General features: G+C 41.6%; 1 protein-coding gene across 1 annotated transcript in view; it reads right to left on the bottom strand.

Annotated features, from left to right (window-relative positions):
• LOC102114740 (cadherin-6) overlaps positions 1 to 21,555 on the bottom strand; it is a 98,380-nt gene extending 76,825 nt beyond the window's left edge. The window contains exon 1 of the mRNA XM_005526476.3: positions 21,378 to 21,555. The gene's annotated coding sequence lies outside the window, so the exon portion shown is untranslated. The remainder of the gene's footprint in view (positions 1 to 21,377) is intronic.
• Between the last annotated feature and the right edge of the window lie 1,356 nt (positions 21,556 to 22,911).

The following is a 22,911-nucleotide window of genomic DNA, read 5'->3' as shown; positions in this document are numbered from 1 at the left end:
CAGACTCATAACCAGGCTGTTGCTGGTGCTGTTATTTGCTCTTCAAGGTTGGGTTAACAGCGTAACTGCCATGGTGACTCTCTGGAAACCTGGAAATGCAGAACAGCACTAGCAACTAAAAAAGACTGAAACCTAGTGCTAACTTACAGTTGTCCTCATATCTAGGAGAAAATTTTGGAAGAAATCCTGCAATCCGAGAGGCTGTCTTTATTTTCACACTGGTGATTTATGATGACAATTTTCTCACGCTTTGTAATGACACCTCAGGTAAACTGTCTTGCTCACAACACAGAACTTGGTCACAATAGGGAAAAAAGTGCATTGCAGCCTCACATGCAGAACCTGACAAAGACCTTAAGGTACTCTGATACTTTTCGGTGCTAAAAAGGCAAGCTCAGAGTGGCTTTCCAAATGACAAATGTTTTTCTTCGAGCCTAGGATGAATATATACATCAGCAGCATTTTTCAACTGCTATTTTTTCACAGTTCAGCCAACTTTGAATTGTTTGTGTTGCAATAATATCTTAAAAAGACATAAAAAGGTGTAGATTTAAGCTACACTATCATCATCATGGTCTTCCTTGACATCATTGCATGTAATGATTAAATCTTCCTTAAATCTCTGAATGATAAACAACTGGCTATACATGCAAGGGCTTCAGACTATCTGTGTCTTTATCTATGTGCGTAACTATTTACAAGATTGGGCTTGCCTAGGCTAACTTGCAGGAACCAGAGTTAATTCTCATTCTAGCTTAAATTAATTTTTTTTTTTTTTTTGAGCTCTTCCGAGACCTTCATAGCTTTGCCTTGCCAGTACAGAAAGAAGCAGCGACTTGAATTGCAACGCGGTTGGAGAAAAAATTCCCAAACTCCTGAGATGAGAGAGATTTGCATTGAGCTCGCATCCGCAGCTCCCAGCGCCGGGGAGCTCGCAATGACGCGTTCCTGCTCGGCTCCCAGCCCGGGATAAGGCGCTGCCTGCCCTCCCCAGCAGCCGTGCTCCTTGTCTGCAGCACCCATAAGGGCCAGCCCAAGGGGCTGCGCAGCCAAGAGCGCCCAGCCCTCCCCGGCGCTGCCAGCAGCCCCGCCGGACCAGCGCCCCATCCATCCTGCTGACGGGCTGGGGGATCTCTGCCCGGCCCCTTGCACAGGTACCAGCCGGCGCCGGGATCTGCAGTACAGCGCTCAGCCCCTCCGCAAAGATGGTCTTATCACCTCGGCATCAAAATCAACACTACCGCTATCAAACACTGCCTGGGAGAGACATCTGCTATTTAAATGTATTCTAGCAGATGAAAGGAATGGAAACATAAAACCCAAACACTTCCCTTTTTTCCTAATGTAATCAGTATTTTTAAGCAGTTTATCTGCTTATTAATAGGAAGGTTTTAAAACATTTTGCTTGAGCTGACATTCTTTAATTATAATATTCACACTGCTGAATATGCAGGCACACCAGCAGAAGCTCTATTGTGAAGGAACACGCAGATTCAATCTGTTTCTTTCTCTGAATTTTTCTGACTTGGTCTTATTTTTCCATTCATCATTATATTTTTGTTTGCTTCTCACATTTCTTTTTAAATGTGTGGGTTTTTTCCTCTTACTCTGTTGTTCCACTTGAAAACACCAAGATTAGCATGCAGATGTTTTTTTTTATCAGAGATTTTTTTTTTAATCATTTCCATTTTCCACAGTCTATTTGGGTAGCTGGGGATTTTTTTGTTTGTTTGCTTTTGACCCTGTTTTGTTGGGTTTTTTTTTCTTTTTAATGTATTACTCTCGTCTGAGTGTAAACACCTTCTGTTTGCTATTGTTTACCTAAATCAGCATTTTAGAAAATTAACTTCTAGTTAAATAGATCATGAGCTATGCTAGCTCATGCATTAATCTAATAACCTCCATGTTTTTAGTGCTTTGATACCCATGATAGCTCAGGTCAAATAGATACTGGTTTAAGGAGGTTTTTTTTTTTTAAAAAAAAAAAAAAAACCAAACCCAAAACCAAAAAATATGTAAAAAGGATAAGGTTTCAGCATGTATGTTATTTGTTGAAAAATTGTGTTGTAATACCTTTAAAATGGCTTTTAGAATTCATGTAAGTTATAGGATTTACTGAACATAGATCAATGAGAAAATTATTCATGCTCCTTGCCAATATGAAAGGACCAACTTCCTATTTTTTCTTTAATTAAAAGGAATAATGACCTCTTTAAATGAGATCCAGTTGGAATTTTGGCTAGGTTGTTATCTGCAGGCTATCATTCACAGGAGTTGAATTACACTTAATTTTTAGAAAGCTGAGAGGAGCAAAAGACATTCAGCATCTTAGCTCAGGGAAACAGCCATTGAATGCTGCTTTAAGAACGAGAAGCAGAAAGAATACAACCCAAGCTGTTACCACCCATGTAGGTTGCAACATCCACCTTCATTAAATCTATATTATAAACACTGAAGAGGTTCAGGAATTCCTTATCTCTTGCATTAGAAGATCAATGGATTTTACAGGGCTGGTATTTCAAGATCAATTTTTAATGTCAAGAAACTAAAGTTGGGGGTGGGTGTTCTTCCATAACCCTGGACATTTCCAGTAACCAAGATACCCACCACTGCTGTTTAGTGGCTGTATATTTTTTTAAGAACATCCATGCCTGAAGCATCCATGGATAGCAAAGCTCATCTCCACACCATCCCTTACAAGGAAAAGCAAAATTGCCTGCAGTGATGTGTGCTGGACAAGCTCAGAAATGCCATGAACATGTTGCTTGGGAGCATGGGCAAAACAACAGAAACTCCTGTTCATTTCCAAAGTTCATTTAATGCCCAAAACTTTGTAGGGCCCCTCTTATCGAACATGACTTTGGTCCCTGAGGTGCCACAGAAATTACATCACCATGTCCTGGAGCCCAAGGAGCAGCTCCAGGGCAGCTGCACAAAGCCTGGAGTTCAGTACTGAGAAAGCACAACATGCACAATTTAGTTACCCCTTAGAAAGTATCTGCCACCACCTCTCCCATGCAGTGGACTTAATTCCTGGAAAGGGTTACTGGCTAAAGTTAAAAAAACATTATATTGAAATGTGAATTGTCCCTTGAAGGTTTTTTACAAGTAAGCAAAAAAAAAAAAAAAAGCTTTTTTTATTTTGTTTCTAGACACCTCATTAAAAATGGGAATTTTTTAAGTGTTTAAAAAAGCTATCTTTTTTCCCCACAGGATAAAGCATAAGGTTATCTATTACCTGAAGCTATAATCAGGTTAGCATAACAAATCTGTTTTTTCCCTGCAATCCTATTTCTTTTTGCCCAAGCAATCAATTTTTGGTGACATCACATACTTCAAGGAGAAAACACAGGATGACTCTGCTATAGCAGTACAGCAGAGCAGCAAAGAGATTTTTTTTTTTTTGTCTTGCTCTGCAATATGTAACTGAAAATGCTTTAGGGGTTAGTCAGCTTTCTTTAAAGCCGTGGCCATTAAAAAATGTTTTCCCAATCCTTTTTCTGTGTCCTATCTAAAACAGACAAAGGCAGAAGTTCCTGTAGCCCTGCAGCCCCTTTGCACCAACAAAGCTGAAGCAAAGGCAATGCAGGCAAGGTACAAATCTCTGCGGAGTAGGTATTAGAAGGGAAATGTGGATGTGTGCCATCTCATGGAAGGGACCTGGGTGCATGAGGCTACAGAGGGATTATCCTAAAAATGCTGCCTTCTATCTTGTAATCTAGTGATTTCCTTTCCCAGCACAGCAGTTTATTTCAAGAAGAGCACAGTTTAGCATCTCTTTGAACACACCATTATAACTGAATGTATTGTAATTAGTTCCTGCTTGTGAAGCTCTTGGACACAGAGGAACATGCAAGTGTTAAGTGTTACAGTCATTATCATTCACCTTTACTTAATACATTTCTGTTTTATTTAACTACTTGTGACAAAGGCATCCAATGTCTTTCACCAGGCTGCACATGTGTGAACTAGTGAGACCACAGGAATGGAAAAGTGGAGTCCTGAAATACATCTTGCTCCAGAAAGCTGAGAGATAAGTTTGTTGGTAATGTAATAAACAACTAGTTAGCAAGGAAGCTATAAATGTTTGCAATTAAATTCACTGTATTGCCAACTCCAAGTCTCCAAATTAATCGTTAGCTGGATGGCTTAAGATTAGTCTTTTATATTTTTTTCCTTCAGTATAGATTTCATGTTTTCAAGGCCTTCTTTACATGCAAGAGCTACACTTTCAACTTTTTTAGTAAAATCCATGTATAATAACATCCTTACCTTAACAGGTCAGATCTTTAAGGAAATCAATGCTAAGAGTGGACAACAAGGAGTAACATACACAATAAAACTTCAGAAGAAACAAACACCACCAAAACCCTAAAATATAAAATATTAATTAATTCTAGTCACATAAGCTGAACATTTCCTTAAAATCTATGAGATGAAATCTCAACCTTGCAAACTCATAGAAGTCCACTGAAAATGTCACCAGGATCTCCAGCAGAGAGGAAGGACCAATAATTCAATTTAACTAAGAGTGATTGTAGGTCTTGTCATTTGGCCAGACAATCTAAATGACAGAAAACAGGATCATGTCCTGTTATAAATTTCTTTGGGTTTGGCTTTGTTTTTTCCTTGGAAGAATACTGATGTGCTTGTTTGATTAACTGAAACTTAAGGCTGAGTTTTAGATCAGACTTGGATTTAAGTAGAAGAAAAAGATGTCTGTATGGGATGAATAGATACATGCATTCTAGTTGTATACACATTTATTTGTGTGTGGGCAGGAATCAGTTCTATTTACAATTACATGCCATATAATCTTTTTTTTTTTTTACATGCCTGTGCTTCTGTTAGGGTGCATATCTAAAAGGCTTGTGCACTCAGACAGTCTTCAGACTCCAGTGTCCAGGTCTGCAAATACCTATTCCAGTGAGTCATCACCAGCTTCATGAAATAATTTTCCATTGTAAACTTGCAAGTGATCTGCTCTGGGGTATAAAGCCCTTAAAAGGCAGTGATAAAATGTACTTTAGGGGGGAAAAAAATTGAACTCAGCATGAGATCACTCATGAAAGGAAGGGCACTGACACTCAAACCTCGAGTTATCCAATTCCTTCTTTAAAAAGTGGTATCTTTAATGGGTGGTTGCAAAACTGTATCTTTTGTGCTCCTTTCCTGTTCCTCCTCCATAAGAGGAGATGTTCACAAGTCAGAGTTCTACAATTTAAAAACGTAGCCTGAATGGATCAGGTATATATTTATATACTGCAGATCTTTCACTGTGTGACTACAATGTGAGACAAGTGAATTCCACCCTGAGATTAGAGACTCCCCTGTAGTTCTCTACAGATATGAGAAAATACAGGCCAAACACAGTTACTCTTTGAGCAACTCAGGGCACAGGACATCTTCCCATGGTAAGTCAGCTACCTTAGAATGCACTTTTTTTCCCCTTTTAAATCTTTTTATTGGTGCAATGTTTCTGCAGTGTAGACACTGTCAGCTTCAGAGGCTGAAGGTTTATTTGACCACAGAACAGATAATGGATAAACAGCAGCAATAAGAGTTTGTTCAGCTCACCTCACCAAGGAGCCTAGATATCACTTGGCAGTGCTAAGTGCTCCGTACCACTTCTGCTTCTAGTTCATGGGCCAGTGCCACTGAAGTTCTCAACAGATGCTATTAGTACAACCCACTACTATTTATCTTTTTTTTCCTGTATGAAAGGGAATAAAATACTTGTTTTGCTTACACAGTCCTGTGAAGAGCCATTAGGTGGTACTAATGGTGCTTTTGACTGCTGGCATCTGCTCTAGATGGGGTTCGAGTAGGGGCCTTGAAGGTAGAGGGCTTTCAAACACCCATTTGATTGCCAATCCCCTGCGGAATAACAGCTACATTGGTATCAACATACTGAAATACATGTGACACTAGCCAGCACGCCAGGTACTCTCAATGGCAGAGTAACACTTTATCGAAAGAGACAGGCATGTGAGGGCGAGCTGTGAAATAAAGATGCAGAATTTCTTGTGAGACCTTTTAAAACACACCTACTGCTCTACCTTGTCCAGGTAGTATTGTATAAAAACTTTTGGAGAGGATCTTATTCTGTCCAAAAGTATTGCCCCTCCAAAGTGATTTATCAACCCACCATACTGTGGGGAAAAAAAATAATTCTAGGAGTCTCTCTTTTTCTTTTTGAAAATAGACAGAATTTTAGATGTAAAATACAATCATATTCTCTATAAATTCTTGTTCTTCTATATTTCTTGTGTTGACATTGTGTATTTTTTTTCCCAGTGCCAGTGGCCTGAATAGTAATGGTGTAGCACAAGCCAGACAGTCACACACTACTTGTCCTGAGCAGGACTCTGGGTAAAATGCTCATTTCTGTGTCTACGGGAACTGGTGCTATAATATTAATCTTTTAATTGTGTTTGGGGCTTTTTTCCCTCATAGAAGAAAAAAAAGTCACTAGACAACCAGAATATCCTTTACGAGGTGAGATGGTTCCAGATCATTTTCCCTCTTTGCTTGTGGTTTTTAAAGAGATCATTTCTGCAAGGAGCTAGGATTCAGCATCCTATTTTTGGCACAGTGTCCACACTTCTGACTTTGCATGGGAAGGGTTAGAGCTGAGAAAGCAAAGCTGAGTATTTATATCACATAGGTATGTGAGCTGTGCCTAGAGCCAAGCAGTACAGGAAGACTTGCAGTGTATAGGTACACACCCCATTCTGCACAGTGGATAACCAGAAGGCTGCCTCCTGTAAACGTATTCCATCTTTTTGGCATCCTTTCAGGCAGGCAGAAACAATGCATAGCCCAAATGCTCCAAAGCATCCTCTGCTTTGCAGCTGCAGAAGCCTGTTCATTAGCTGGTAAAGGCAATGACAGTTCCTTAAAGTTACTAGAGTTAGACATGGATTTACTCCAAATTAAGGACTTGGCCGAGATTATTTTTTTTTCTTTTTTTTTTTAATGCATTAGCAGATGGCAAATATGCACTGAGAACAGAAAAACCACTGGTTTTTGAGGGCAATGGTTGCTTGCAATGCTAATTTGGGGCTTTATGTTTATGCAAGCTAACCTGGAGGGACACATTTCAGAGCTGGGTTGAAGCCGCAGAAAGACTCAAGCAGCAAAGTGCAGAATACCAGCAACCCATTTAAAACTGGGTGTGTGAATGTAGGGTTGGGTGTCTGCTCGTTCTGAAGATTCAGAAAATAAGGCAGGAGCAGATGTTAAGAGATCACAACTTTATATATTTCCCTCATTCAGTCATGTCAAGATGAGACCAGTTGCAAAACTTTCAAAATGGGAAGGTACTTGGCCTTACGTTTGGATTCAGGCTAGCTGACACTGCAAGCCTATTCACATGTTCTCCTGGAAAGGATGTGCACATGAGAACATTTTAGAGCACTGGCTTGTGGTGGAAATCAGCTAGTAATGAGCATCCAAAAGCAGATGTTGAGAGATGTTTACAGGTCCTGACAGACTGTTTTCACCTTGCAGTTCTTTTGATGGATACACCATATCCATATCTGCAAACTGTGATGACACAGACAACCTTTCCCTCCAAACTCTGTTAACCTTGCTGCAGAAAGCAACCTGAGATAACCACAAAATAGCTATTGACCAAGGTTGAACAGCTTATGTAGTTCTGACAGTGTAGTCACAGAATAGGAATAAAATGAAAATCAAAGCTCAAAGAAGGGGTTATTTTCCTGGCAACACTCCTATCTACGAATACAGGGGAAGGATGTGTCATTCTCAGAGCAAAATTTATCCTGAAGACAACTGAAGTTGGTAATGTCTCCTGTGATTCCCAGCAAATGTTTTGTACCTCATTTTTTATTTCTTACTTCTTTCTGTTAATTTCTTTAAAGAATTGTGATATTCCGTGTTATGCCTGATACCATGCTGTTCCTTCACATAAGACATTATTGTGTGTTATGGTCACACCTGGGCTTTTTTCTATTTCTGATTTCATTTAAGGAAACCAGGAAGCCATTTTTGTGAGTGAAAAATCACACTGACCTCACCTGCAAATTCTGTGCACAGAAGACTTTAAAACCATTCCAGTGGCTACAGAATGAATCACAATACAGCAGGTATTCAGCTACCTTTTTTAATAAGTATGCTTTAATTGGACAGAAGCGTAGATGACACGTTTAACTTACACATCTATTATAGGATAGAACTCAACCACTCTCTTATAATATGATTTCCTGTGAAGTTAGCCATATTTTGGTCAAATAATCCTGCAGCTAAGACTGATTTCTCTGAACATATTTGCCAGCTGGGACTCTATTAGGTTAGAGCACTGTTTCCCACAATTAGGACCTGTGGACATTAATGTCATACAAATAAATGTGTTGCCGTAGAATAGTTTTGATAACTAATTCACTGTACAGATTAAGTATGAACTATCCACTTGCACTGTTGATTTCTGTGTCTCTGGCCACAGAAGTCCCATGATATTGCTCCTGCTCTCTGGATACATGGTCGAGGATTTTTTAGTAGGAGAGAGAGAAGAGAAAGTGGGTAGAGCTGACTGCTCTAAATTCCTGGGCATGTCCACTGTTGATAATTTATTCATGCATTTTCTTCTGCTTCCTTGGTCTGGTTTTTCAGCACATATTTATCATTACAGTTCCTTGGAAGTCAATGGAATAATATTAATTTGTCCTCTTTTGACTGAGAATATGACTGGATAAAATTTTAGTCAGGACTGAAGAATAAACTAGAAACCTTGAACGTTGTTAATCCAGCATCTAAAGGGCTTATTCTTCACAGGTACTGCTCCCTGATTCAGCACAATCTTTTGAGCATTTGTTTAAATCCCTCTGTCAATAATGACCCACAAGCACAGGCTGAAGGCAAGTGTCACAAGAAAATATTCTGACTGCAGTTCTTGGAGTCTTTCTAACAGCAAATTATTGAAATGTGAATGCAGCTTGAAACTTAAATTCAGTTTAGCACATCCTGAAAAGCCAGGAAAATGAGAAATCTTTCTCTGAATGTGGTAATGCTGGTTTTTGCTCTGAAGAACCAGCAGTTTTCAGATTATGGCTCTAGTATTCTTAAACTTAAAAGCCCTTAAGACAAAAACCATGCTATTGATTATAAGGAAAACCATGGACACACAGAGTTCAAATAAAGTAGTAAAGATCCTTAAATATCAACATTTCTGCAGAGCCTATAGTATCTTACTGACTAGAGAAGCTCAGAAAAAATAAAATAATGTCTCCCTTGCTGTGAGCCAGTGGAGCTGATAGCCCCTAGCTGACAATCTTTTCCTTTAGCTCTACACACTATGACCACCACATCCAGTCCTTTGTAAAATGAGTGTTAAATTCACTGAAGAGTATCAGAAATGGAAATACACAAGGGAAAAAAAAAAAGCCAGAAAAAAAAAAAAAAAAGCCAAAAAAAAAAAAGGCACATGACTTTCTTAAGCAGCTGAACTTGGAAAAGACAGTCAGTGGGGAATTAGGACAGTTTGAAAAGAGGTAGCAGAACAGGCCATTGTTATTATTTTCTATTTGAACATTAAAACAAAAATAATAAAAAATATCTTAGCCAGAAGTAGAATAAATTCCACTATGTTCCACTAAGCTGCATGCCTTTGGCTTGATTCCTTGTACAGGAGAGTGAGCTAAGTTCGGCCATCAGATTTTGGTATCTACATCTCACGTTTTTCCCACCTGGTAGCATGCTTCTTCCTGGGCTGCCTCCGTAAGAGCAAAGAGTAACAGCTCCTGCTCTGTTACATCCCAGAACACAGCAGCAGACTCACCCTCTGCTCCTCTCCTAGTGGAGATGGGCCAGAAGCAACCTCATAAGCAGGACTGGGAGGCTTGTAAAAAACTGAGGCACTGAGACAGAATTGCTACTGGTTGCACAAAGTAAATGTCAAACAGGGAAATTCCCCACGGGGAAGGTATGTCAGGTGAGCCTTAGTCCTGTACTCCTGTATGATGGATTTTACTCCCCAAAGTAATGTTAGCTGGACGACATTCAGCTCCTGGTCTTGCAGGTCTCAGCCTGACTGCCAACTGCAGATTACCCTCTATCCTAACTTCAGGGGCAGTCAAGAGCAACTGTGCCCAGCGTGAGACAAAAAGCCATCACTTTTGCAGGATCCAGCCCATCACAGGATGCAAGAAGCAAGCTGTCCCTCTGACACATGTGAGGGGATGAAGTACCAACAGATCAGCACAACAAATTGGTGCCTTCAATATTCACATAAGCAACATTTGAGAGACAGCAATAATAATAATAATAAAAATAATAAATAATGAAAATATAAAACTGGGTATGATTTCTCTTAGATGCAAATCAAGATTTAAATATAAAAATGATAGGCTTCTGTTAATCCTTCTTAGGAAGTCATAAATTGTTAATCAGACCTTAGGCAGTGTTGTTTAATACCAACTTTAATAAAATAGCTGCCTGAAGCAGAAAGACAGTTGGGATCCTGACTCTAAAACTTTGGTAACCTCATCCACTTTTTTGTAGCCTGAGGCTCTTACACTACCATTGATACTAACTCCTTTGAAATATGCTCATTTTTTAGGTTGCTAAATTATTAAACACCTTATTAGTTGAAAGATTAGATGGAAAAAAGTCATCTCTGTATGATGGAAAATGGATTGGAAGAGGAAGGAAAAGTTGAGGGAATATTTACATAAAAGATGCAGCTCTGTTGTTGATATACAGAGGTAATCCATAATCCATAATTCATTTAAGAAATGAACCCATCAAATTACATAACTACGCATGACAAATTGCTACTGTTGAGCTATCCTACAATAAATTACAAGGAATCATTCCTGTCAAGAGTGTATTTTGTTTGAGACTAAAAAAAGCAATGTCGCTACAAGGTTGCTTTCCCTCTTGTTCTATAGGATTTGTCTATCACACACAATATTGCACACTTCCACCATATAATTTGATTGGGGCAGAAGAAGTTCCTTTGTATGGAGTAACCACAAAGTCTCTGAGGTTAAAACTGCTCTGAAAATTGCAAGAAAGGGGGAAAGGAGAAAAAGGTAGAATGTGTCTTCCTCATTATTTCTTAATACTATTTGTCAGTCAAGTGAGCAGATCTTTAGAGTGAAAAATAAGAAACAGTCATTTCCTGAAGTGTGATGTCTTTTTAGTGTATGTCCAGAGCAGCTTGTTAGCATACTAATTGTTTCATTTAATATGCAATACAGAGCATACTTACTACTTTGAAGTGCTTATTCATGATGTCATGGATATTAGTGTATATTTCTTAATTACACAACAGAACAATCTTTCCTCTTTCAACCCACACTTTCTGCTGCTCTGATTGGTTTCTCTAACTAGCCAGAATAATCATTTTGCCACACAGAAGCAGAAAAGGAAAAAAAAAAGTAAACAATTTTAAAAGCCATTTTAATTTAATAACAAATTGGGAGCTGTATTTTGTGTTAAATTAGCACTGCAAGCCTCATATCAATTCTAGGCAAGGTTCCCTGTTCGTTACTGCTTAATTAATCAGTCCTGTTTCCATCTAAATGAAAAGTTTTCTCTCTTGCCTATCATCTCTAACATCTCATTTCAGGCAGCACATCAAGTTAATCTTGCTTACATTAGCAACTTATTTCTAATGGCTTAGTTCAATTATTTGGTTGGAGCACGGTGTTAATAATGCCACGGTTGCAGGTTCAATCCCTGTATGGGCCATTCACTTAAGAGCTGGACTTGAAGATCCTTATGGATCCCTTCCAACTTGGAACATGCTGTCATAATTTATCCTATCCCAGTTTGCAGATGAATTCTCCTTAGTTGTTTTGTTTTGGGCAGCTTGGAGCCTATGGTAAAACAGCAATTGCAAGAACAAGCTAATCCAACATTGTGATAGGGAGGCATCATTTATCCCTACTACATGATGACAAACACCTACTTCCAACACACTGAAGTCTTCTGAACTATTGGCTTCCTGGTGTGCCTTGTCCTTCCTGAGGCAACATGGCACTAGAGACATGGTTTAGTGATGGACTTGACAGTGCTAGGTTAACTCTTGGACTTGGTGATCTTAGCGATCTTTTCTAACCTAAAACATTCTATGATTAGAATATGCACAGAGCTGAGCAAAGAATTATTATTTTAAAAAACAACAGATGAACATGAGCATGAAACATTCCTATGGAAGAAGAGAAATCTGTAAAGGAAGGAGAATTTGGAAAATCAGGTGGTATCTGAAAACATGTCCTCGCTAATGCAACATACTCTGGAAATAAAGCTGCAATAAGCATGAGTCCTGCACTACCATCAGCAGTGTATATACAAAAGTAACAAACACTCCACCAAATCACATTTGAAGCAAGTGAAGAATAGGACTTGAACACCATCTGGCTGAGTATCTCCTACTTATGCTGACCCCACCATTCCCAGAGCTGGAAACTGCTGCTGCTGCCATAATCTGATACGTTCTATCACCAGCAGCAAAGCACACTAATTCTGGGACTTAACAAAAGACCTCTGGTGTTTTGGATTGCACCAAGCTGGCCCCAGTCAGACACTTACTGAAGCTGCAGTTGCTCATACATGCTAGTTTCTGCACTTGCCTTGCTCAGTTCAGCCTTCAGAAGTAAGTTTTCTGGCTGCTCCTAGTGCTGGGATGCCTGCCTGCCCATGTCAGGATATCTGTTGTTAACACTGCAACCCCCCAGGCACCGCCACGGCTCCAGCAGCTCTGTCCATAGAGACCCACAGCCTCCGAGACGAAACAGATACTTGCTCGGGTCAGGGCTCGAAACTAAATCTGAGCCTGAGGTGTCTGCAACACATGAAGGCTGGTTTTAATGCTAGCTTGACAAATATAAATACTTTTGTAATAAACACAAAACACGCAATGTTAAGTGACCATTCCAAGAGGAAGAAAACTGTTTTTCCTAAATAATTCCAGTATTTACTTTTGCTCATCCAGGACTCAGGATGTTATTGCAACAGGGAAGAAGGATGTGCAGCCTATTTTAACCTTCTAGATTTGCAGCAACCAGCCCCTGACCTCCCATTTACCAGCCTGGTTGAAATTACAACCTGATGCTAAGGAAAACTCTGTCATACTTTAAAGTAACTCCGATATCAAGTAGCTTTGAGATATCTGACAAATGAATTACAGTGGATTAATGAGGAGCTGCTTCAGAAATACTGCAAAAGAGTCCCTTACATGTTACAATATGGTAATACATTTCATTTAATAGCAATATAAATTATGTGCTGAGAAAAGTGGGAGGCTATTTTTGTGTTGTTTTATTGAGTTTGCTTTTTTTCCCCAAGAGAACAGAAATCCTTCCCTATAAGTCAGAGTGCACACTTCTGTTTCTGATGGGAAACATCGTCCTGAAAAGCACAGAATTTCAAAGCTGCCTGAGATTAGATTGTCTGCAGAATTGTGCTGATAGCTGTAAATATTAATAAATATGATGCACTGGGCCAGCTTTTTCTTCAGATGCTTATGCTCTGCTTCCTCTTAAGTGCAGATGACTCGGAGACACAAGCACCAGGAGGAAGAATCTGAGCTAAGAATTGGTTTTAGAGATGCAACACATAGTGACACTTGCACAAAGGAAGGATGTTCCCATTACATGCCAGCAGAAACAGCCAGGAAGTGAAAATCTCAGTCCAGTCCTCTCTATCCCCTCTGCAACTGCTGATGGGAGCTAGCAGACAGCAGAGAATCCTTCTCCACACTGTACAGATGATCCAGGGCTATACTGTTGAAGTGGCATCAATGGGAAATGATGGTTATTCCTTAAACAATTTTTCTTTCCATCCCCATTTTCTATTATTTAGGGATACAAATTATCCAAACATTTGGTGGTCATGTTGTGGTCACCATGAAAATAATTACAAATTTGTAAACACTTTATTACAAAGCCTGACATCTTGATCCAGAACGACACTTAAGTATTCAATCAGGCTTGTGGACTTTAGTGCAGTTTATTGGTACTTTTAAAAATAAACTCTGGGACCAGGTATAAGTCAGAGAGAAGAACATGCTTTGTTTATGGCAGAAATAACTTGGTAATTATCAGCAGTGAGGAGGAAAACATCATAGAAGAGCATTCATATTATTTAGACTTATATGGAGTTTAGATGAAATACAGGGTTTTATAAAACTGGTTGGCACAGCATGAATTGCTTAAAGGGATGCGGCTGGTGGACTTAAGAGTTGCTTCTGCATCTTTTTCCCTTTCAGCCCTGACAGCTAAATTGAGCACCAATTTCACAAAAGAAATTTGCTCCCTGAAAGAGATTCTACCTCTATATATTCCTGCTCTGTGATCTGCCAGGGCACTCTCCACACTATGAAAGTGAGGAAATAGGTTCTCCTGAATTCTTGTAGAGCTTGATCAGTTTGTCAGGCCAGCTCCAAAAGCATTAGGTCATAGTAGGTGGTACAGAGCTCAGGACCTGGTACTACTTCGATCTAAACTGGCCACATAACTTGTAAATTTAATGTGTCTTTTTTATGAGTCTTTTTCTACTTCTCCCTCTATTTTATTTACACTAAGATCAATACCCGTGTCAGGGTTATTGGTGTACACCATGTCCTTATTCAAGTAACTTCCCTTTGACTCACCTTCATATCTATGTGCTAGGAATACTACTCCTTAGATGTTTACAAAGCAGGGGTGCTTTGAAATGAATTCATGCAGGCATGAACATGAACAAGAGATAGTGTGGCATGACCTCTGGCTGCCCCAAACCACAGGGAGCAGCATGCAGAATAGGCAGCCTTTTATGAGATTTTTTTTTTTTATCCCCTTCTCTCCCACAGGCATAAGTAGGTGGGAATGTATGAGGCAGGGAAGGGTAAAGAAACTCTGAGGCCAGTCCAACTCAGCCAATGCAGAGAGTAAGGTCATTGCCGCCTTGCTTGGGGACAGCTCAGATTACTTTCTCCTGGGAATAAGATACTCAGTCTTGTCTCAGACAGCTCTGGAGCTACCTAGCTTCCCCCTTCCCCTCCACAGAAAACATGGCTGAACAAGCAAGCAAAAAACATCCAGAAAATCCTTTGGGGAGAGAGTGTCAAAGCAGATGCAAGGAGTCCTTGAGAAAAATAATTGGCTTTCTTTTGGATGAAGAGACCCAAATCTGACTTTTCGCCCCTCATCCATTCTTTGATCAGCTACAACAACTAAAGAGAGCAGGAGAGAGGCAGGTGGGTTGACTGCAAGCTGTACTTGCTATAAGAGCCTGGTTCAGCATCCCTGCTGTGCTATGATCTCCTTCTGTGACCTTGGGCAAGTCACTCACCTCCGCGGTGATTCGCTTCCCCTGCTGTAAAACACAGCCAATTATACAGGCCAGCCTCACAGAGGGGCCAAGTGGTGAAGATGTGGAATTGTGGAATACTTGAACAGCTTTTGAGTGAAGGCGCCATGCCAATGAACTTCACCTTGTCCCTTACTTGAAGCGAGACTCCCAAATGTCCACAGAGTATCTGTGGGTTCTTGGGAGAGGGGTTTGCTGACTACTATGAGCTGTATCATTTCCTATTTGTCCATGAGGATACTTTTGTCAAATAATGATTGCCAGGCTAATGACACCCTAAAGTTACAAACCAACAGGCACTCAAAGCGAATCAATTCAGTGAGGAAACAGATTTCACCTGAGTCCTCAGGGCAAAACTAAAAGCAACCGTGCTTTTAATTATTTTTGCTATGGTATTGGATCTAAGAGGATGAGGGAGAAGAACACATCTTTCTAAGAGAGAGGGTTTTCCCTGGAGTGAGAGGTCAGTAGGAAGGCTGGTCCCAGTACCGCAGTGCCAGCTGCGGCCCACAGGCACAAGTGGTTCTGCCACCACTCCACAGCCTCTCAAGCAAGTCTGGACCACCGTGACCTTCAGTGCTAAGCGGAGTTAGCATCAGAGGCAAGTACTCTCTTTGAGTTTGGTGTTACCCTCACAACAAAGCAGAGCTACATGCTAATGATCGTGTTGATTAAGCAGCCTTTGTGCTTATAGAAGCTATTAGCTGACAATTGCAATGAGGGAACAGGCAGCTCTGCTTTCCACCAGACAGGCACGAACCTGCAGTACCTGGGGAAACTTGACTAGTGTTTAATTTTTGTGCTAATTTTCAATTCCTGCTGACCCTTCTCCTAGGTCCTCCTGCTCTGGCTCTGTGATTAGATGCAGAAGTGGGAATGCTGGAAAGATACACTACCTATTATCTCAGAGGCAGCTGTAAACATTGCAGCACGATAATGAAATTAGTTTAGCTGAGAGGAATTACGGTACCCAGATAGTACAGGACGGATCTCATTCATAAAGTGCTCTCCTCTGTGCACTGCGGTGTGTCACTAGGGAAGAGCTGAGGGGTACAGTGGGTATTTATGCTGCAAATGAAATCTAATAGTCACATTCTGGCTAGAATTAAGCATTTTCTGACTATATATAAACATATACACATATCCTGACAGGACAGGCTAATTAACCCATAAAATATTTGCCCACAATGCCAGAATAAAGCCCTTATTGAACAGGTTACTTAAAACATAACAAGGCTGGCAGTGCTCTTGAATGAGACCAGATGGAAATGTATATGCACTTTTTGTCTGTGCACCTGGTGCAGAGGAGGGTATGGAGAGGGTGTCTTGTGGCTGGGTGTGAAGAAAGATCGCTCTGTCTTGGATGTTTCAGCATGGTGCTATCAAGTGCTCTGGCACCATCACAGTTAAGCAATCATTTCTTTGCTTAAAGACTCTTTTTGGAGGTCCAGCATCCTAACTCAGGCAGGACACCATGCCAATTGAGCCTTTTCCATCCTGACAGGGCTCACAGTCTCCCCTCACCTCTCCCCATCAGCATTGATCCTCACTGCTGCTCAGAGGGTTGCCGCTGCAGAGGAAACTATCCTTTCTGGTTTGTTTTGAGAGAGAAAAATACTCAAGGAGCAGTCAGCTCCAGGAGACTGGATGTACCAACTGGTAACATTAATTCACACCACTCTATAAACACTCCTGAAATTCAGTCATCCTATTTTCTTCTGGGAATGCTCTTGCTAACAAACAAACAAAAGCATAAACTCAAATATTTACAGTCTTTGTTTGGGCCATTCAGTGCCAAATGCACAATTAGGAAAATAAATTAAGTGAAAGACAATGGTGGCAACCAGCCCCACCTGGAATAAGGAGATGGTCATGGGTACAAAGGGGGATAAGCCTGCCTGAAATGGGGTGATCAGGATTAGGACACACAGCAGTGCTCTAGGGAAGCTCAGGAACCTAAGCCTGGGTGGACTTACAGCCAGTCACTGGGGAAAAACCAAAAAGTGGTTCTTAGGCTGAGATTTACGGCATAGAAAGCCCAACTGGATATGAAGTACTCACACTCAAAGCTTCAAAATGTTTTTATCCAGCACTTTCCTCACCTAATTCCACTGCAGCAACACTCAGCACAACTCAGAGAGGATGACTTTTTCTGCTGATGTTTTGTATTAATTATGCATTCTTCAAGGGTGATTTTAAAACAGAGACTAATAATCTGTCCAGTAGCTTTTCTTAAGCAATAAAGACAACTAAAAGCTGCATTTAATACTAAATGTTCATGTTACATCTCATTTCTCCCCATCCCAAATGAAACAAGGCAAGATGCCATACCTTTTTCCTCACACAGCATAGTTTTTTTCAGACCCCTTGGAAAGGTCTGCCATGACTAAGCATGCAGCATGAGCAAACCTGCTACTGGATTTTTATCTCAACCAGAACACATTTAAACTTGAGAATGATGTTTATATGGCAAACTGAATCCTACATAAAGCCAGCAGAAGAGATTCACTCTGTGTGCCACAGAACTCTTCACTTTGTGCACAGGATGGAGGACTCATTTTAAAGATTTACATTGAAAAGATCCTGAATTTGGCCCCACCATGTCAGTCAGGATAACCACAACTGAGTTTATCAGCCCTGCTTCTAAGAGCTATGAACCCAAGAAATTATATAGGAAAAAGAAAAATTAAAAAAAGGAGTAAACCGCAAACGATGCAAAGCATTTGAAGACACATGAACAGTTACTGCAGCTTACTAGGTCTTCAAGGGGTTAATGGAGAAGTCTCCCTAACACCCAGCTTCCAAGGCAAAGCCTTTCCCGCATGCTTATGATAATCAAAAGATACTGAAAACCAATTCGACTTCATTCTGGTATAATTGCAGCAGAGCCACTAGAGGAATTGTAACCATTATGTAAGATGAGGCACCATCACAGTGGGGCCTGCTGCTTCAAATGCATTCTACCCACTCTTTTTTATAGATTTCAGCTACCTTTCATTTTAGTAATTAGCCACCATTTCCAAGGAGATCCATAAGTAATTTCCTGCACATCTTGAGCCATAATGGTGCAAGATTGTACTAGAAAGGTAGCACAATTTAAAAGTAGTCAACAAAGGGCAGGTGACACACTGAAAAGTTCAGTTAAACATGAGACAGAGACCATCATTTCATTTAACTACAGATATGTTGCTTGACACAGCACACAAGCATCCACTAGAAAAACCAGCAGTGATTCCTTCCAAACCCCAAAATACTGCAGGATTCTATTAATAAGCAGCATATCAGTGTGCTGAAAACTTCTTCAGTCAAAGCAAAAATGATGTAGCACACTTGAGGGGACAGCGATCTGGAAGGAGGCTCCTGCCCAGAGGAACTCAATGTGCCCTTGAGAAGAGGGCTGCTCATTTAGAGAATGATCTCAGCTGGTGAGAGCACAGACACAGTCCTAACTTCTATCAAGTTCACATTAGTTTTGAGATCTTCTGCAGAAAGCAGGGGGGGAAAAAAAAAACACATTTTTTTAACACGTGTATGTTTTGCTTTGAAGGAAGTCTCTCAACTAAATATTATTGAAACAGCAGATGGCAAAATGCAAACTTTATGGAAGAGCGGCAGGTTACTGTTTGCATGGAAGAGCTGTGCAAAGGAAGAAGGGAGGGAAGGAGGGAGAGAAGAGTCAGAAGTTAAGATGCACATTTCTAGCTGAACAACTTGGTTAGAGAATGATGACCGTGTCTATAAATGTAATCTTTACAGCGCTGGCATGGAGATATGCAAGAGCTGTGAACTGGTGTGAAAACTAAAATACCTAGAGGGACTAATAAGTCCCTACGGGGACCCCAGTTACTTAAATGACTGCAAAGGATAATTGCAGAGGGCTACAACAGGACTGAATCAATGCCATTTTCCCTGGGAAAAAAAAAAAAAAAAGGCAAAAAAAAGTATTGCTGCTCTGATTACGTTATTCTGAAAAGACTGGCTGCTTTCCTCTTCCCTCCCCCAGCTCAGAAGTCAACTGCAAACCACTAGAAATATGTCCAGAAAGATTATGGTGCAGCAGAAGCATACGAGATTATATATTTACTGGTGCTGTGTCAGATAATATCTGAGAGGAGAGGGAAAAGAGATTCAGGATTTCAGTCTTTATTAGCATGTTTGGGCTCTTTAAAGGAGCTATCCAATTGTGTCATTGCTGCCAGGCCTTTAAAACTGTATATATCCATGATAAAGGAATCTACTTAATCTTGATCACAAGCCTTCGAGCCCTACCCGTCTCTCCTGTGACATGCAAACTTATTGCCTTTAAACAGAAATTAGAAAAAAAGAAATGAATAGGGATGCACCATTACCCATAGCATTATATTGCTCAGGAACAGATGTTAATCAGTTTTATGGAATGTTTTAAGTACTTTTGCAAAGAACTGTCTGCATAATAGAGATTTCAGCCCAGCAAATACAGGAGATAAGCCTTTATCTTGACTGGGAGAGCTATGTCTATTTTGATTAAAACCAAAGAGGTCTGCACGATCAAGCAATTTTATTCCCTTGGAATTATGTCATTTCCAGAATGCTACTACACACGGTCCTGTGACAAAAGGGAATGGAAATAACCTTGCTCTTGATTGTAATGTTCTCCTTGCGCTAATGTTCATGCATGTAGCTCATGAGGTACACATGTAGGATGTGCATTCCAGCCTCAGAGATTTTTGAATAGACAAGAACTGTACTCTCTATTCCAGCTGTGCTAGAAGAACAGTAAATTTGGAGAAAGGCCTGACCTTACACTCTGTAAGCAATTTGTGCTATTCAATCTCTCATGCACTGCAAACAGAACTTTAAAATCCCCCACCACACACAAGTAAAAGGAAAAAGGTGCCCTATCTTCTCGATTTGTATAAAAGTAGTGGCTGTGCCATCGTGCTGGCAGTAATTTCGGTCGTTAAACTTCCCGAACCTTGAATGTCATCAGGAGTTACTTAGGTGACTATCCACTTGCACTTAAAAAGTACTGCATTTAACTCTCCGTAAAATATGTATTTTATTGCAGCAGTGACAGGACTCCTTTCCACAGCCACTGACCTCTACTGCCATTGCTTATCTCTTGACTCAACCTTTTGCATAAGAATACACAGATGTAGTAAGCAAACTGTTTTCCCTGTGTGTGCATGTAAGTAGTGTTACATACATATGAATACATAAATAGCTCAACCTAGCTGACACAGAAAGTATGTTACCAGCTCCTTAGAAACATTTACTACATCACCAAATTCAGTGATGCTTTCTGCAATTACCCAACTTCTTTCCTGTAAAAATGCCTATACGCCTACCCTCTTACTTCCACCTCCTCCAGTACTCCCCAACCCGTTCTTTTATCAAATAAAAGACTTCACATTTGTCAATTCCTGTAACGTCCCCAGATCTGCTCGCTCTGCCCCCTTCTTTTCACTGAGGGAGCGCCTCATTTCAACTGTGCTCTACATTCAGTTCTGCACTTTGCCTCGGATTTCGCTCATGATCCGAAGGGTTTTGCCCTGTATTCATTTCACAGCAACTCGGCAGTATCAAGAAACTGAGACAGACTTTAAAAAATATTACTTTCTAGCTATTAATCCTTTTGCTGTTGTTATTATTAATTATTACTGTTATTCTCTTCCAAGCACACACGACCCTTCTCCCGCTCTCACCACCTCTCCTCGCCCGAAGTGTCTTGCTGGCGATGACAGTCCCCAGGACAACGCTGCATCCTTTCGCCTGACTTACAACGCCAGCAAACGTGGTCCCCACACGCCCCTGAGCGTCGGGCAGGGCGCGGAGCCCCAGAGGGGGTCACCCCGGCGCGGCGGCGGGGACAGACCCCTCCGCAAGACAGCTGCCAACTTTGCAAAATAAGTGCTGTCCCCCTCCTCCGTCCGCACCCCCCCCCCCCCCCCTTAATTAGCATTCCCAATAAGCACGGCAGAAAGAATACGAAAGAAAGGTGGGGGGGGAAAAGCAGAAGGCGGCTGGCTGGTGAGAGCTACAACTTGCCCCTCCAGAGGTGCAGAGCCGCATCTCCTTACCGGCACGCAGGGACGACGCGGCCGAGCCTCGCCCGGGTCGGCGGCGCGGCAGCGCAGCTCCCCGGCCCCTTCTCCCGCCGCTCAGCCTCCCCGCCTCGCACTAGGGCTCCCGCTCGGCCAGCAGCACTTTTTAACTCCGGCATGCAGGCAGCCCGAGCCGAGGGGGCTCTCTATCTGATTGGTTTCCATTCACTGCTCCTGATTAATAAAAAAAAAAAAAAAAAAAAAAAAAAAAAAAAAAAGGAGGAGGGGGAGGGAAAAAAAAAAAAAAAAGCCAAACTCCTCCCTCTCGGCTTGGCTCCCTGGCAGGCGCGCACACACACCCGCACATACGCGCACCCGCACCCCTGGCGCCGGCGCTGCGGCTGCCGGGGCCGCCGGAGCTGCCGCACTGGGGCCGGGGGGGCGCGGAGCGGGCGCGGAGCCGATTCCTCCGGGCGGGCAGGGATTTGCAACTGAATGCGGTGGGAGGGCAGAGGGGGTGGGTTGTGCCAGGGAGCCCCCCTTCCCCCCCGAGAGCAGCTCCGCGCTTGAGGTGGAGAGCAGCCAGCTTCTTCCCAATCGCTTGGTAGCGATAGCTAAAGCGGAATAAAATCGGGGGAGGGGGAATAAGAGGAGGCAGAGGCGCGCTCCGCTGTTGGGAGCTGTGTGTTTGTGCTGTGCGGCTTCTCATCCTCCGAGCTGGTCGTAAGTCCTTCTCTCGATATCTGAGATGCCCCGCTGGTCTTTTCCCACACTTCCCAGGAAGTTCATGGACTTGATGAATCAAGATATTTCGGTGAATTATTAATGGAGATGACACTTCGTGGTCGCATGTGGCGGTTTCTATGTGAAGGGAAAGCCGCAGAGGGGCACTTTCTAGGCGCCTGCCTTTGCTTGGTCCCTCTCTTCCCAGAGGGCTCCCCACTCAGGAGGCTGTGACTAACCTTAACGCAGAACGGGCTGAAATCTCAGATTTTGCTGTGGGACTCATGGAGCCCCTCTGCACACATGCGTTTTTACAATCTCTCCCTCCACCCCCCAACTGCCTAAATACAGCCTGAAATAAGGCTTTGCATTTTCTTCGTCTGTATATTAAATTACAAGATGGAAATTGCCAGCTAGTTTATTATTTACCTGACAAGAGTCCTCTCCAATTCAGCTGCACGGTGTCCCCTTAAGATTCATGGCAAATGTTGCAAGAAGCGAAGCTTTCTGCCATTCGCCTCTCGCATCTCCACAGCCTTAGGTCTGACCTTTATGATTTTTTTTCCCTGCTAGTAAATCTAGTCATCTTGTTTTACTTTCTTTTTCTATTCCTTTTTTCTTCCCTTGCTTCTACCCACCTTTCACAATTTTTGCATGTTGTATGTCTTAAGGATGGGTCTGTGCTGGCTCTAAGCCATCTTTGTGTCCTGTTTCTGGACTATTTCAAGGCTTTTAGTGTAATTTAAATACCCTGAGCGCTAGAAATTCAGGTAGCAATCTTGCTGCTTGTGCTGTAATTTCTACAGTGCTGCAGCATCATGTCCACAGCACAGCTGAAACTGGTGCT

This window comes from Pseudopodoces humilis, chromosome 1, assembly GCF_049639895.1.
Source record: "Pseudopodoces humilis isolate 2021_Gansu_Grassland_sample_001 chromosome 1, ASM4963989v1, whole genome shotgun sequence".
Lineage (NCBI taxonomy): Eukaryota > Metazoa > Chordata > Aves > Passeriformes > Paridae > Pseudopodoces > Pseudopodoces humilis.
This window is presented reverse-complemented; position numbering and strand designations above follow the sequence as displayed.